This window comes from Notamacropus eugenii, chromosome 5 (genome assembly GCF_028372415.1).
Source record: "Notamacropus eugenii isolate mMacEug1 chromosome 5, mMacEug1.pri_v2, whole genome shotgun sequence".
NCBI classification, from domain to species: Eukaryota; Metazoa; Chordata; class Mammalia; order Diprotodontia; family Macropodidae; genus Notamacropus; species Notamacropus eugenii.
The window spans coordinates 210,679,403-210,696,383 of record NC_092876.1 but is presented as its reverse complement, the minus strand read 5'-3'; the positions used below and the strand labels follow the sequence as shown (position 1 = coordinate 210,696,383).

Here is a 16,981-nt window from a genome sequence, read left to right as displayed (position 1 = left end):
CCTCAGATATTTACCAGCTGTGTGATCCTGGGCAAGTCACTTAATCTTTATGTACCTCAGTTTCCTTAATTGTAAAACAGAGATAACAATATCACCTACCTATCAGGGTTTTTCTGAGGATCAAATGAAATAACATTTCTAAAATGCTTAGCACATAATAGGTGTTTAATACATGTTCTCTTCCTCCCTGCAGTTCCTATGAAATCACATTCCCTAGGGAACTGCCTGCATATCATAAAAGCAGCACCTTAAGGAGTAAATTCTGTGCCCAAGGCTAGAATGGACCAAATGGATATTTTATATATGTGTATTTGGGCTCCTCCATTTTATACCATCTCCCATGATAGAAAGCTAAAAAGCAGAATAATTCAGACATGACAAACAGCATGAACAAATGTATGACATTAAAATGCAACCAGATTACTACACATTTTCCTCAACTTCATGTTCCATTTTTCCCCAAATTGGTGACAATTCTGTAACATAAATTTGAGTATAACATTCAAATTGGCAGCAAAAAGACCTTGCTCATTCATTATTTCACTCATTTACCCACTTTGTCCTTAGTCAATGAACATTTATTAACAGATGTCAGGCACTGAACAAAGACAGGGATTCAAGAAAGGCAGGACCCAGTCCCTGTTCTCAAGGAGTTCTCAATATAGTAGGAGAAACGACACATAAACAACTGTGTATAAACAAAACATGGTGATGTCGATACACAAGTATAATCTAAAATAGTATGAACTGCATCTTTTTGGGGCTCCCAAAATATATCTATCAGTACATATACGTTGAATATGTATATACTGAATGATGATATATTCAACATATGTGCTCAGTAAAGCTAGAAGGAACTCAATCCAAAAATGCAGAGAATACCAGTGATCGTTTACTCTTAGATCCAGGCCTGCTACAGGCCAAGGATTCATGGAATGAGTGCTAATAATGACCCTTAGGTTCAATTGTCATCCCTATAACAATGAGACCTAGATCTATGTATCTAGGCCTAGTCTCTTCTGAATGATAGATAGATAGATAGATAGATAGATAGATAGATAGACAGACAGATAGATAGATAGATAGTTAGACAGATGGATGGATGGATATATAGATAGATGGAAATCTATATACATATGTACAGATTTTAAAAAATATATTCCTATGATATAATAAAATGTTAATCTAATATATTTTGTTAATCCAGCATACATATATATATATGTATAGATGTTGAGATTAATCAGCAGATTGTGTCAGCAGACATTTATTATTCAGTTACCACATACAACATACAGAGACAATGCCAGATAAGCTATTAGGTTTGGAGAAAGACAAACCTAGGTTTGAATCTCTGACTTTTTCTAGCTGTGTGATCATGGATAAGTCACTTAAACTCTCCCCTGTAAAATGGGGATAAACATACCTGTAACGCCTTCCTCACATAGTTATTCTATGGTTCAAATGAGACAAGTTTTTTGTACACTTGAAAGCACTCTAGAAAAGTTAATCATTGTTGCCATTGATGTTACTTTTGTTCCAAGGCACTAGGTTACTCCATTCACTCACTACCTCCATGTGTTCAACAGCATCATTCTTCCCACATCAAACTCCCACAGCCAGTCCAGGAAGCTTTATCATTTGCTTTGTATAACTCTGTTAAGGAGCTTGGTGCACACTAACTAATCCTCATGACCAAATAAGGCAAAGGCACCTGGCTGCTGAGATAAAAGTATAATTTATGGACAATAGTTAAGCGGATTTAAAGGCACAAGGACACACTCATGCAAAGTACTTCTGGGATACGTCTTTCCCCTAAGCAGAGTATATGAAAACATAATTTTAATATTTGACCCTAACAATTTTAAGGGCATCTTTCATTAGAGCAGCAACTGGCCCCAGCAACATTGGCTAGACATTTGAACTCTAATGAGCAACATATTTATTGAAGTGAATTGAAGTGGATTAAATAGGGTTTAGAAATTGAAATCCTATAATCTAGTGAATAGATCTCCATCAGCAATGATGCTCATAAATGTAGTGCAGAGAACAAAAGATGCTGAATCAAGTTCTCTCTGATGATACTAGAATCAATGTAATTCATAGTTTGAGTTCATGCTTCTACTTGTAATTCAGGGAAAGATATGTGATTTCATATCTTTTCAATCTGTGGTATATCATGTTATTATTCCTTTTTATAATTAATTTTTATATAATTAATACAATTTAATATATTTAATATAATTAATAATAAATTTAATATAGTTAATTTTTATAATTAAACTCTTTGCACAGCTGTGTGATTGTTAGAAAACCTGACTTTTAACTCTTACATCCAATGCCTTCTCAATCATGGGATGCTTCTGTTTTGACTGAGGGTAGGCTCTTCCAGGATCTTAATGAATCTTAATGGTAAAGATTAAAGAAAACAGAAAAAAAAACACCATTTTTTTAATAAGTTGAAGTCTTTACTACTCTCACCCCCAATGGAAGACAAATCACCAGTCAATCTGAAAATCATCACTTGACCTAATGAAACCTCTGTGTATTTCATATCTACCAATAGAAATGCAGGTCTTACATTCTGTCAAATCTTCTGTCACTTTTTGTTGTACAAGTGTTCCCCAACTCACTGTACGATCACATTATTCATCCTTGTGTGAAATTACTTCCCTGAAATGGGACTCCAGACTATATGAGAAGAAACATTTTCTGATGTACTGAGCAATTTGCAGACTTCATATCGATTACAACATATATTATATGGCATGCTATACAGCTTAATGTGCTTTTAAGGAGGAGAGTCTGGAATTGAAGAAACTGATTGATTAACACTATGTTTTCTCGAAGCCACGAACACAATCCCAGACTCTCCACTCAATGTACTTTAGTACTACTATGTGGGCTTACACATTTTTCTTTGGACTACATCTGTGATTTCTTTAGTGTTGGAGAACACCTATCAAGGAATTTTATCTGCCAATGTATATGGGGACTTTCTCTGCAACTTATAGTCTTGGGGAATTGCTTGGGAAGTTAATGACTTGCTGAGGACCATAGGCAATATGTATAAGAGAACATTCTAGGCATGGGGAATAACCAGAGAAAATGCCTGGAGTCAGTGGATGGAGTGTCTTGTTGGAGGAACAAGAAGGATGACAGTATTACTGGATCAAAGAGTAGCATATGAAACCAGGTCTTCCTGTCTCTGAGGCCAGCTGTCTATCCTGTATGCCACCCTGGCTCTCAAATGCTAACACATAAACCAACAGTATATCATTGTCCATATGCAGAAACCAGACCATTTGTGGTAAGCACAAATTTGTGGGTCAGCCCAAATTTGAAGAATTTTTATTCAAAATAATTAAGACTATCGGCAGTGATTTCAAATAAGCAGGATAAACAAAACCCTTCCAAAATGGGAATTAGTTCTGCTTTTTTCCTCTTTCTCAATTCGAAGCCAACTTCTCAAAGTCTTGATTATCTCGTGTCTTTCTTTTGCTATTGTGAATGTTACAAATACAGATCATTTAAATTTAAATTGCTAATGGATTTCTTCCTTAGTGTGCTTGTATTTTGTAGAAGAAACATTTCACTTATATAGCCTTTAAGCACATAGATTATAACACTTAATGAAATAAATGCTTATTTGGTGAAGGCTTTATTTTTTTTTACTTTCCTCTTTCATTTCCCATTTAAGTAACTGGGAAAATAAAGTTTATTTGCCGCAATGTATGGTGACAGGTGAGGCAGGCAACTAGAAGGGATTTTTAAAAAGAGAGAAAAGGGAAAGTTTCTTATAGAAGCGAAGCAAAAAGAGAACAGTGGCAACCTGAAAGAAAAGAAAATTTATAGGTTTTGTCTATAATGCATATAAGGAGGAGTGGTACAAGGAGATTAAATCTGCCAATGATTTTTCTGAGAAATTTTCAAAATCCTGACTGGCAGGACCACAAAGATATAAGTGTCAACAAAGATCCTTCTGCTTCTCCAACTTTGATCCACAGGACATAACAGGACAAAACAGGAATTGTAAAAAATAAATAAATAAAAGGGAGGGGGGACCTGATGGAGACCGGGGTTTACATACAAATTGGCAACTAACGGTTGCTTATTCTAGCATAGCTCATTCAAGTGCTCATTCTAGTGCAGTAGAATACATTCTAATGTATTCCATTGCATACTAGATTTCTTCAGATGGTGGACTCACTGTAAAGTATTTTGGAAATCAATGGGCCCTAATTAGGGGATCATAGATTTAGAGATGAATGAACCTCAGAGGTCGTGAAATCCAACTTTGTCATTTTACAGATGAGGAAACTGAGGCCCAGAGAAGTTACAAGATTTTCTCAAGGTGGTAGGTAGCAAAGCTAGAATTTGAACCAAGGTCCTTCAACTCCAAATCCAGCATTTTAATCCATTGTACCAGTGAGTACCTAGCACAGATCAACTAAATATCTGTAAACTTACCTGAACTCCATTTTCACCAAGCCAGCTAACCATACTACCAATATGTGTATTTGTGCATACATATATATAATATAATATATGTAAATATATATTAAATATGTGTGTATATGTATATAGTATGTATGTATGCAAAACCAATACCAAACAAATGAACACTTTCCAAACTTGGAAAATAAATTTCTCTCTGAGTGAGCATACAATTAAAAAATCTCACATTTTATATCACTTTAAGTTTAACAAAAGTTTACCTACAACAACCTTGAAAGATAGTTAGTGCTAGCATTATGCTTATTTTAGAGATAACTAAATTAAAAGGTTAAAAATCTTCCCAAGTTCAATACACTTTCTAACACATTATACTCACACATATGCACCTGGTTTCTTATTAAGGCTACAAGCCAGGAGAGTGGGGGAAAAAACCTGTAGAGAGTTGTATCCTGGCCCTTTATATTATTGTCTTTGACACAAAAATTATATCTATAAGTTGAAATTATTGGTTTCTGAAGGACCACTAATATTTTCTTTATTTAGGAAAAGACTATCCAACACAAAGCTGATCTGCTATCTGTCTACAGCTCTGTAAAACCATAGCCCAATATCTCTGACTACAGCCTAGCATCTCTGTCTACAACTCAATACGTTGATGTACAAATAGGTGAGTTTATATGTATGGGCTGTTACACACACATGTACCTTTCTATAGAATATGTGCTTGTTGGGTTTGGTTTCTTACTGGGAAAAAAAGGAAATGTAGGGAGAAGACTGTATTCACTACAATCTACTCTGAGTACCTATGACAGTACAAACTACATCTTGTTTGTGCTCCCAAAAGATATACTGACTGGGCTAATGATATAATCAAAATATACACTGCAAAGCTAGGAGTAAACCTATCCAAAAAGCTTCAGTGAAAACCAGTGGTGGATGTTTACCTTTACCATCTATATCAGTGGAATGACTGCTAATAATCACACTTGGGTTCAAATGTCATCTCTATACCAATGAGTATCAGATCTATATCCAGGCTTAGTCTCTTCTGAGCAACAATCTTTTTTCATTAACTACCTGTTGGACATTTTAAACAAGATCCAATAGAAACCTCAAACTCAATATATCCTAAACAGAACTTATTATCTTCCTTAACCCGCCCCCCCCACACAAAGTCCATCTATCTTCAAAAATAGTCCCTGTTTCTGTCAAGGGTACCACCATTCTTCTAATCCCTGAGGTTTACAACCTCAGGGTCATCTTCAACTCCCCCTTCACTCTCCATATGCAATCAGTTGCAAAATTGTATAACTTCTACTATGACCACTCCTCTTATATCTACCTCCTTCTCTAAATTTATATAGCCAATACCCTCATTATCTCTCATGTGGACTATTGTTGTAGCTTCTTAAATCCAAAAACTGGCATTATTAGCAATAGTTTGCCAATGCTTCTATCTTGGTCCATGAATGTCTGAAATGCATATGGTACATATGCTGGGAAAGAATTGGCTAGGAAACTGAATTAGAAATTAGGAAAGGTAAGCTATACACCTAGACAAGTAGGAGAAATCTGAAATGGGGAAGGACAAGGAATGAGAATTTGAGGAAGCAACAGATCCTTTCTCCTATTTCATTGTGTTCATGATCATGAGGATGTGTCTGACCCTGACCTTCAAAGACTATCTCTGAAGGATAAATTACATAGCAGCATATTTAATTTATATTTAGGATGAGAGGATGTGAGCATCCTGAACTCCACCTCTGCCCCATTCCAGAAGCTTATACAGTGACAATACAATAAAATTCACCTTTTCTGACCATGTAGAAAACTACTGCTTAGAGTAGCATATATTACCTTCTATTTTTTTATTCAAGGGCTGGAAGAAACAGCTACAGGAAAAAAAAACATAAAGATCTTGTCTTAATTTTCATTCCTAGTGAGAATGAAATGGAGGTACTTCAGCCTTATATTTTAAAATTCCTTCCTGATCCTGGAGGAAGTCCTAGTGTTAATGAAAATAGAATTGGTTTTAAGATCCCTCCCTTAAAGCATATTGCATCTTTCAAATTCAGAATGACAGATTAAGGAGGAATACTGTACCAGCTCTTCTGAAAGCTACTTGTAATATTGCCAGAAGAAGTGCCTCAAAGCCTGTATCATCACAAGATGTATTTTAAAATATGTCCATGTTATCCCAAGCTGTTGGCCATATCTGTACTTAAACTGTGAACAGCAGACGGTCTATTATACCCTGGTGATAAATCTGTTTGGCAGCTGAACTGCAGCATTATTATTTCTCTAAATCTCTACTCTTTTATGTTCATCTGTGACACTGATCTCACATGGAACCCTTTGGTTTTTATGACTCAAGTGCTGCTTTCCTTAAGCCCACCAAAAAATAGCATGACACTGTGTAAATTATCCAGCAAGTGAGTTTAATTAGCTGAGTTCAGTATCTGAATTGACCAGTAAGTGATATTCTATGTAAGTCATCAGCTAAGGACTGTTACTCTCTGGCCCACACAGAAAAAAACCTTTACTCGGAGGCCATAGTATTCCCACTTGACATCACAGGATACTTACCTTGCAAAAGTTTAGGCTGCTTCCCCACTGAAGAACAATTTTAAAACTGCTTTGATTTACAGCTTACCGATCAAATCTGAATATTATCTAGGGTACAGAATAAACTATTGCTCCATATTAAAATATGACATTGGCTGTCTGCACCTAGCTCAAGGACCAAATTCTGCAGAGAATTTCACTCTCTCAGGTCACTAGTGAAGTCAAGAAGCATTTATTAAACACCTATTACGTGCCAGACAATATGATAAGCACAGGCATACAAAGAAAGGTTAAAAACAGTTAAAATATAAAGGCAGAGATAATATGCAAACAACCATGTACAAACAAGATATAGATATATATATATATACATATACATATATATATATATATTTGGGGAAATCTGGAGATCATCTCAAAGAGAAGGCACTAAGATGAATGAATGAATGAACAAAGAATTTATTAAGCACTTACTGTGTACAAAGCAGGTACAAGAGACACAAAATAGAAAAGTAAGACAGTCTCCTGTTCTCAAGGAGTTTCCATTTTAATAAGGGAGAGGACAACAACTTTCTTCAGAAGTTGAGACCTGAATGAATCCAGTGAAGCCAGGAGATAGAGATATACCCAGTAACCTTATAAAGATTTAACATTCTTTGAATCCCATAGTCTGTTGAATATAGAATTAATTGAAAAATAAATTACATGAAACATTGCTATAAAGACATTCATGTCTAACCATCTGTTCCCTCCAGACCTTCAGGTGTGCACAGAGAGAGATGTTTGATCATCTTCTCAGGACAGTGAGGGCTTCTGTTTCCCATCTCACACTCATAGACTTTAAAGGGAAAATGGATTTCTCCAAGTCACTAGTCAGATAGGATTCATAATAGATGGAAGCCTATGCTACTCTTTGATCCAGTAATACTGGCATCCTTCTTGTTCCTCCAACAAGACACTCCATCTACTGACTCCAGGCATTTTCTCTGGTTATTCCCCATGCCTGGAATGCTCTCTTTCCTCATCTCCATCTTTTAGCTTCCCTGGTTTCTTTCAAATCTCAGATAAAATCCCACCTCCTATAGGAAGCTTTTTCCTTATCTTCCTTAATTTTAGTACCTTCCCTCTGTTGGTTATTCCCTATTTGTCTTGTATGTTGCTTGTTTTTACATAGTTGCTTTGTGTTGTCTCTGCCTTAAACTGTGAGCTCCTTGAGAGCAAGGACTTTTTTTTCCTTTCTTTATATCCCCATGTCCCACAGGGCCTGGCATATAGGTGATTAATAAATCTTTATTGACTGACTCCTCCCAAATTCACCCAAGATGCCATCTCTGTTCCAAACTCAGAAGATATTGTCATGGTACCACATCTTCTGGTCAGCATTGGTTGTGGTGTCTGAGCCTTTCCATCATGTCCCTGATCATACTGAACGCTTCTCTCTCTCTGTTTCCCAGATGTCTGAATTTCAAGATCAGAGGACAGAAAACAAAAAGTGAAAAGAGTGCACCATGACCTACAATTAGGGTCTCTTTATCACTTCTCAGTCTTTTGGCTAAGATCAAGTGTTATGGTTCATCCTTCCTTTTGAAAGCCAATGACAATGACATCACAAGATAATGTCTTGACTTGAATGTGAAGTAGATTTAAATGAGGCAGAGTTACACAAAGTCATCAGCCTCACTGTATTCCAGAGTCATTGAAACCCAGTGGCAAGACAAGTCAAGATGACTGGGAATAGCCCAGGGAGCAGTGAATGCCATTGGTATCTTTGATGTTTGGCCAAACTTTAAGTGCCCCACAAAACCTGTTTCAACCTCCTTCATGGCTGTTAGATCAAATTATTCTCATCAGCTTGGAGTAGCCATCCTCCTAACTCAATTGGGTAACTAATATAGAAGAGTGGACTTTCTCAAAATACGGTATCATTATATCATTAACTCATAATTTTAACCACTAATAAGGATTGATGTTTTATCGTTAATAGTTATAACAGAAAAACTCATTAATCACAGGTATTAATGAACAGTAATGGAATTTGTATCTTTCTCTTTAGAAAATTGATAATGAAGCTAGAAATCTCTTTATTTACCTATAGCCAAAACAAAGTAAGATTTTCAGGTTCATATACTTTTTTCAGTGTACTAGCATTAGAGAAGTCTAACAGGAGTCATTCTTGTTCAGAGAGAGTCCTTGAATTTCATACTGACATTAATTGAACTGTTACCCTAGAATACCAGAAAATCCCCCACATGATAAAATTTTCATTAACAAAGTAAATTCTATTGAAATTTTCTCTCAATGTGGAATCGACATAGATTTACAAAGTAACAGATCTTCCAAATCATTTAATTTCAATAGCATAGCTTAATGTCATCAAATGTATTTTAATTACCTATGTTGTTTCATTTACTTTTAATCCAAAATAGAAAGGTTTTTTTGTTTGTTTATTTTTGTTACTTTGCAAGTGCAAAGGTATTCTGATGTATGGGCAATACTTCTCATAATATTATCTATAAGTAGAAATATACAAATTTGCATTCAATAGCATTTGCCAAGATCTGTTTACACGAAATCAGTAGTAACAAGGGGTTTGCCCATTGCATTTAATTCTGTACAGTGGAAGCATACAATACAAGCAATTCTTTGGATGTTAAAGATGTGGTTTCATTTTTGTTTTAAATTGTCTTTTTGTTTATACATACATGCTTATACATGCATGCATACAATTTTATATGGAAAAGTTCTCATCTTGTCAATACATTCTTATATGTCAGCATAGTCAATATACAATTTTTTTTAATATTTGCAGCCAATTTATTTTTTTTTTAATTTTTTTATTTTTTTAATGTTTAACAATCACTGCCATACAATTGCGATTTTATCCCTCCCCACCCACCCCCCACTACCTCCCTCCCTCCCCACGACTGCATACAATTCTGTATAGATTCTACATATACTTTCCTATTGAGTATATTTTCACTATAGTCATGCTATGTAGTCAGACTAAGATAAATGAAAGAATCCGTATAACAAATCAGAACATGATACACAAACAGATACACATACACAAACATGATCTGCTACATTATGTGAGTGACTTCCATATTTCTCTCTCTGAGTGTGGAAGGCATTTTGCCTTGAGGTCCACCATTGGGATTTTTTTTTTTTTTCAGAAGTTCTTGTGTTATTACAAAAATCTAAGTCTACCAGAAAAAACTCTCACACACTGTGGTTGTTGCTGTGCATAAAGTTCTCCTGGTTCTGCTCCTTTCACTCAGCATCAGGTCATATAAGTCCTTCCAGGCCTCTCTGAAGTCTTCTTGTTCATCATTTCTTATGGCACAATAGTACTCCATTACATTCATATACCATAATTTATTCAGCCATTCCCCAATTGATGGACATCCCCTTGACTTCCAGTTTTTGGCAACTACATAGAGTGCTGCTATAAATATTTTTGTACATGTGGGACCCTTTCCCATTTTTATGATCTCTTGGGGATATAGTCCTAGTAGCGATATTGCTGGGTCAAAGGGTATGCACATTTTTTTGCAGCCAATTTATTAAAAGAGATGATTGATTAGGCATATGCAATGGTGACTTCAACTTCTACACCTAGTTTAATGCTGATAGATGTTATTTGTTTCAGGACTGTGCAAATCAATAAGGTGGTTGTGGATTCTCTTCTGGAACTGATTCCATGTCTTTGAGCCTTCACTGCAAGTTATGATTTGAAGTGTCTTAGTGGGCATTCAAATAGGTCCCTTCACTTTCAAATTCTTTTCTTTGTCTCCTCTAATTAGGTCAGCATACACTTTCTCCAGTAATTTCACATTGCAGCTGGTGAGGGTAATGCAGAGGCAGTCACTTAGGGTTCCACAAGTGTCTTGCCCGTATATTTAAATGCTATGGCAGCATAGTGGCTTCCTGACCTACTTATTCCTTAGAGAGAGTGAAAAACAGTGAGTCAGGAGCTAGAGAGGCAGAGACTGCTGACTCCATGCAGCTTCAGCCATGGTACCTTCTCCAAAGATAACAATATGCACTTTTTTTTAAATTTTTTTATTTAGTTTTTTTTTTTTTATTTAACTTTTAACATTTATTTTCACACAATTTTGGGTTACAAATTTTCTCCCCTTTTATCCCCTCCACCCCCCCAAACCCGAGCTTTCTGATTGCCCCTGTGACCTATCTGCTCTCTCCTCTATCCTCCCTCCCTGCCCTTGTCTCCGTCTTCTCTTTTGTCCTGTAGGGCCAGATAGCTTTCTTGACCCCTTAACCTGTATTTCTTGTTACCCAGTGGTAAGAACATTACATTTGGTCCTAACACTTTGAGTTCCAACTTCTTTAGCTCCTTCCCTCTCCACCCCTTCCCCTTGGAAGACAGGCAATTCAATATAGGCCATATCTGTTTAGTTTTGCAAATGATTTCCATACTAGTTGAGTTGTATAGGACTAACTATATTTCCCTCCATCCTATCCTGTCCCCCTTTACTTCTATTTTCTTATGGTCCTTTCCCTCCCCATGAGTGTCGACCTCGTATTGCATTCTCCTCCCCATGCCCTCCCCTCCATCCTCCCCCCACCCTGCTTGTGCCCCTGTCCCCCACTCTCCTGTATTATGAGATAGGTTTTCCTATCAAAATGAGTGTGCATTATATTCTTTCCTTTAGTGGAATGTGATGAGAGTAGACCTCATGTTTTTCTCTTGCCTCCCCTCTTTATCTCACCACTAATAGGTCTTTTGCTTGCCTCTTTTATGAGAGATAATTTGCCCCATATAACTTCTCCCTTTCTCCTCCCAATATTTCTCTCTCACTGCTTGATTTCATTTTTTTTTTTAAGATATGATCCCATCCTCTTCAATTCACTCTGTACACTCTGTCTCTATGTATGTGTGCATGTGTGCATGTGTGTGTGTGTGTACTCCCACCCAGTACCCAGATACTGAAATGTTTCAAGAGTTACAAATATTGTCTTTCCATGTAGGAATGTAAACAGTTCAACTTTAGTAAGTCCCTTATGACTTCTCTTTGCTGTTCACCTTTTCATGGTTCTTCTTCATTCTTGTGTTAGAAAGTCAAATTTTCTTTCCAGCTCTGGTCTTTTCATCAGGAAAATTTGAAAGTCCTCTATTTCATTGAAAGACCATTTTTTCTCCTGAAGTATTATACCCAGTTTTGCTGGGTAGGTGATTCTTGGCTTCAGTCCTAGTTCCTTTGACTTCTGGAATATCCTATTCCATTCCCTTCTATCCCTCAATGTAGAAGGTGCTAGATCTTGTGCTATCCTGATTGTATTTCCACAATACTTGAATTGTTTCTTTCTAGCTGCTTGCAATATTTTCTCTTTCACCTGGGAATTCTGGATTTTGGCCACAATGCTCCTAGGAGTTTCTCTTTTTGGATCTCTTTCATGCGGTGTTCTGCGGATTCCTTGAATATTTATTTTGCCTTCTGGTTCTAGAATCTCAGGGCAGTTTTCCTTGATAATTTCATGGAAGATGATGTCTAGGCTCTTCTTTTGATCATGGTTTTCAGGTAGTCCCAGAATTTTTACATTGTCTCTCCTGATTCTATTTTCTAGGTCAGTTGTTTTTCCAATAAGATATTTCACATTATCTTCCATTTTTCGAATCTGCGCGGTATGTTCTGAGATATCTGTCTTTCTCGAAAAGTCCTTAGCGTCCATCCGTACCATTCCAGATTTGAAAGATCTATTTTCTTCAGTGAGCTTTTGAATCTCCTTTTCCATTTGGTTAATTCTGCTTTTGAAAGCATTCTTCTCCTCAATGGCCCCTTGCACCTCCCTTGCCAGCTGAGTTAGGCTAGTTCTCAAGGTGCCAATTTCTTCAAGATTTTTTTGATTCTTCTTTAGCAGGGAGCTAATCTGCTTTTCATGTTTCTCCCTCATCCCTCTCATTTCCCTTCCCAGTCTTTCCTCCACCTCTCTAACTTGATTTTCAAAATTCCTCTTGAGCTCTTCCATGGCCCAAGCCCATTGGGTGGGCTGGGACACAGAATCCTCGATTTCTGTGTCTTTGCCTGATGGCAAGCATTGTTCCTCCCCATCAGAAAGGAAGGGAGGAAGTGTCTTTTCTCCACTAAAATACCCTTCAATAGTTTTATTTCTTTTCCCTTTTCTTGGCATTTTTTCCAACCAGTGGCCTGACCTCTGAATGTTCTCCTCACACCCACCTCGCCTCCTGGTCCTCCCAGCCAGCGTTTGGGGACTGAGATTCAAATGCTGCTTCCCACCTTAGAGTTTTTGGCAGGGGCAGGGCTGCTATTCAGTGTTAAATTAAGTTCAGGTGCTGAGGTCATGGGCAGGGCCGCCTCTCTGGCTCAGTTCCCTCAGGGGGTTTATGCATAGACCTTCCACAATGGATCCAGGCTCCCGCCCATTTGGGGAGCCCCTGTCTGCAGCCGCCTCTCAGCTTCCATCTCCTGGGGGGGCCGAGCCATGGGAGCACCCCACTCCCCTCTCAACCCGCCAAAGAGACTCTCTCACCTACCCCCGTCAGTCACCTGTGGGGGGGGGGGGGGGGCTTGTGCTGCCGCTGAAGATCCCGCCTCCGGAGCCCTCCCAGATCCATGTCTCTCAGAGCCGTGGCCGCTGCCGCCGCTGCAGGTCTGGGCTGGGCACCGCGTCTGCAGCGCGACGGACCTTTTGCGAGAGGTTTGCAGGTCCCTCTGTGGGTGGGGGGACCCACGTGGCCGCTGGAGATCCCGTCCCCGTAGCCCTCTCGGATCTCTTCCCCTCGGTGTCGTGGCCGCGGTGGGACTGCACTCTGCTCCCCGTCCCGGCGCCCAGTCAACGGTGCGAAGGACCCCCCACGAGAGGTTTGCAGGTCTCTCCGGAGCAGGAATCTCCCCCGCTCCAATACTCCGTGGTCTCTGGGTGCAGAATTCGCCCTGGCTTGGTCCCCTCTAGCCACTCTGTGGTTTGTGGGCTCCGAGCTGTGTGTATGTGCGTCTTTCTACTTCGCCATCTTGGCTCTGCCTCCAATATGCACTTTTAAGATATCAGTTAGATTTATTGGGTTTGGATCTATCAGTGGCTAGAGGAATGATGAAAATTAAACAACAGTCTTCTGTTTTCCCCTATAACAATACTTACGACACTGGAGGATAGATGGCATTGATCATACTTTCTAGTTTTGGGTCTTTTAGTTTCTATACTTCTTTTACTTAAACTGTCTTACCTATTTGTACTAGGTTCATCTATACTAGTGCATTTCCATTTCAATCTGGATATGCATTTATCTATTATGAGGGATTATTATTGTATTTAAAATATAGAAAATAAAAATTTAAGAAAATTAAATTTAATTGTTAAGATTTTCAAATATTATTTATAACCATTCTTTAGTAATTTCAATTTTTTGAAAGTTGCAGTATTTTAGGGGAGAATAACAGCATATTACAGTATATAAAACAAAATGAATGACATTGGAAAATATAGTATATATTATGGTATTTTAACTTCTCCCCCCTAAATAAACTTAAAATACAAATAAGGTAAGTAGTGTGATAGCATAAATTATTTGCATCATAAGCCCATGGAGAATGACAAAAACAGTGACATATCACTAACCATAATAACTAACTAATAATACTAACAGTGATATTTGTAGTGCTTACTATGTGCTGGGTCAGTACCTAATGATTTTACATATATTATCTCATTTGACCCTCCCAACAGTCCTGGGAAGTAGGTGCTATTATTATCCCCACTTTTCAGATGAGAAAACTGAGATAGACAGAAATAAACTGACTTGCCCAAGTCACACAGGCAGTAAATGTCTGAAGCTGGGTTTGAAATCAGGTCTTCCTGACTTCCAGCGCTTTCTCCATTGTACCACCTACCTACCCTACAAAGAGATTGGGCATAATTGATATAGTTTTTACCTCATTCACATACAGCATTAAATATTTGCTTTGTACCATTTGCTGTCTGACAGAGCAAATTCACTGTTAGTCTCACTTTGATCTGAACTTTGTTTTCATTGAAAAAATAATTGTTCAGATTTTATTGAAGTTATACTCAAAATTAGAGATCAAGGAGGATGAAAATTGAAGATTGACAAGAAGCCATAAGATTTGTCAATTAAGAAATCATTGAATATATTACTTGTCAGACTTATGGATAGGCAAACAATTTATGAATAAACAAGAGATGACAAAATTAGGTGTAAATGGATAATTTTGATTACACTAAATTAAAAAAGATTTTGTATAAATAAAACAAATACGGTTAAGATTGGAAGGAAAGCAAAAAATCTGGAAAAGCCATTATAGATTATGAGATAAAAGTTTAATATATAAAGAACTTTGTCAAATGCATAAGAATGCAAGTCATTCCTCAGTTGATAAATGGTCAAAGGATATGAGGTCCAATGAAGAAATCAAAGCAATTTATAGTTATAGTCAAACAATTTCTGAATCATTATTGATTAGAGAAATTCACATTAAAATAACCTTGAGATATCATTTTACACCTATCAGATTGGCTAAAATGATAAAAGGGGAAAGAGATAAATGTTGGAGAGGATGTAGAAAAGCTGGGATGCTAATTCACTGTTGGTGGAATTGTGGAATGATCCAACCATTATGGAGAACAATCTGGAATTATATCCAATGAGTTATTGAATTACCTATGCCCTTTGATCCAGCAATACCACCATTTGGTCTATTTCCAAAGATGCTTAAAGGACAAAGGACAATAACCTATATGTTCTAGAATGTTTATAGCAACAGTTTTTGTGGTTGTAAAGAACTGGAATTTGCAGGGATGTCCATCAATTTTGAATGGCTGGACAAGTTGTGGTATATGATTATGATGGAATACTGCTGTGCTATAAAAAATGGAATGTGAAATGAGCAAAACTAAGAGAACATTTTGTGTAGTAATAGCAATATTATTTTAAGGAAGACTTTGAAGAAATAAGTCATTTTGTCTATTATGAATACCCAAATTAACTACAAAGACATATGAAGAAAGATGTTATCTGCAACTGATAAATAAAAGTATGTATAGAATAATTTAGATAGATAGATATAGATATAGATAGATATACCTATCTGTGTCTAATGGTAGCCATCTCTAGGACAGAGGAGAAGGAAGAAAAAAAGAAAAAGAAGAAATTTACATGATAAATTTGTGGTATATTTGAAAGAAATAGCAAGTTGTGCATAGTAGATTTGCACTTTCATGTACAATGATCTTTTTATTGTATTATGTCATGAAAATGCTTGTTTTATTCAATAAATTGAAAATTGATAATTTTGGAGAGAGCAGTTTTAATTGTGATAGAAGCTAAAGACAAGGTTGTCATCAAATTTCTAATGACTACTTTTTTAGTTCAACTGTTCAACCAGTTTGGGGACTAATTTTACTGTGGCATATTACACATCTCTTCACCTTTTCATAAAAATAGCATGAGACATTTTTGAGATATTTTGAGATTTTTTTTTGTGAAAAATAGCATGAGAGACTTTGTCAAATGCTGTACTAAAAGCTATGTAAATAACTAAAGCATTCTCTTTATCTACCAGTATAATTAATCTGCCTAAAAAAGGAAGCAATTTAGCTTGGCATTATCTGTTCTTAATGAAATCATGCTTGTTCATGGTGGTCACTGCTCTCCCTTCATCCATGTGTTCTCTTCTCATCCCTTAAATGATATGTTCTATAATTTTTTCAGAAATGTAACTCAAGACTCAAGAGTCTTCAGATTAAATTCTCTTCCTTCTCTCTCTTTTTTTAAAGTATGTTAGTTCTTCTACAGTTAAAAAAAGAAGGAAGGAAGGAAGGAAGGAAGGAAGGAAGGAAGGAAGGAAGGAAGGAAGGAAGGAAGGAAGGAAGGAAGGAAGGAAGGAAGGAAGGAAGGGAGGGAGGGAGGGAGGGAGGGAGGGAGGAAAATATATCATGCTTCACTCTATATTCAGACCATACC

General features: G+C 37.0%; 1 long non-coding RNA gene and 1 pseudogene across 1 annotated transcript in view; one reads left to right on the top strand and one right to left on the bottom strand.

Annotated features, from left to right (window-relative positions):
• LOC140509086 (uncharacterized) overlaps positions 1-16,981 on the top strand; it is a 102,309-nt gene that overhangs the window by 16,827 nt on the left and 68,501 nt on the right. The gene's annotated exons all lie outside the window — the stretch shown is intronic.
• LOC140503209 (small ribosomal subunit protein uS10-like) overlaps positions 10,604-16,981 on the bottom strand; it is a 60,215-nt pseudogene continuing 53,837 nt past the window's right edge.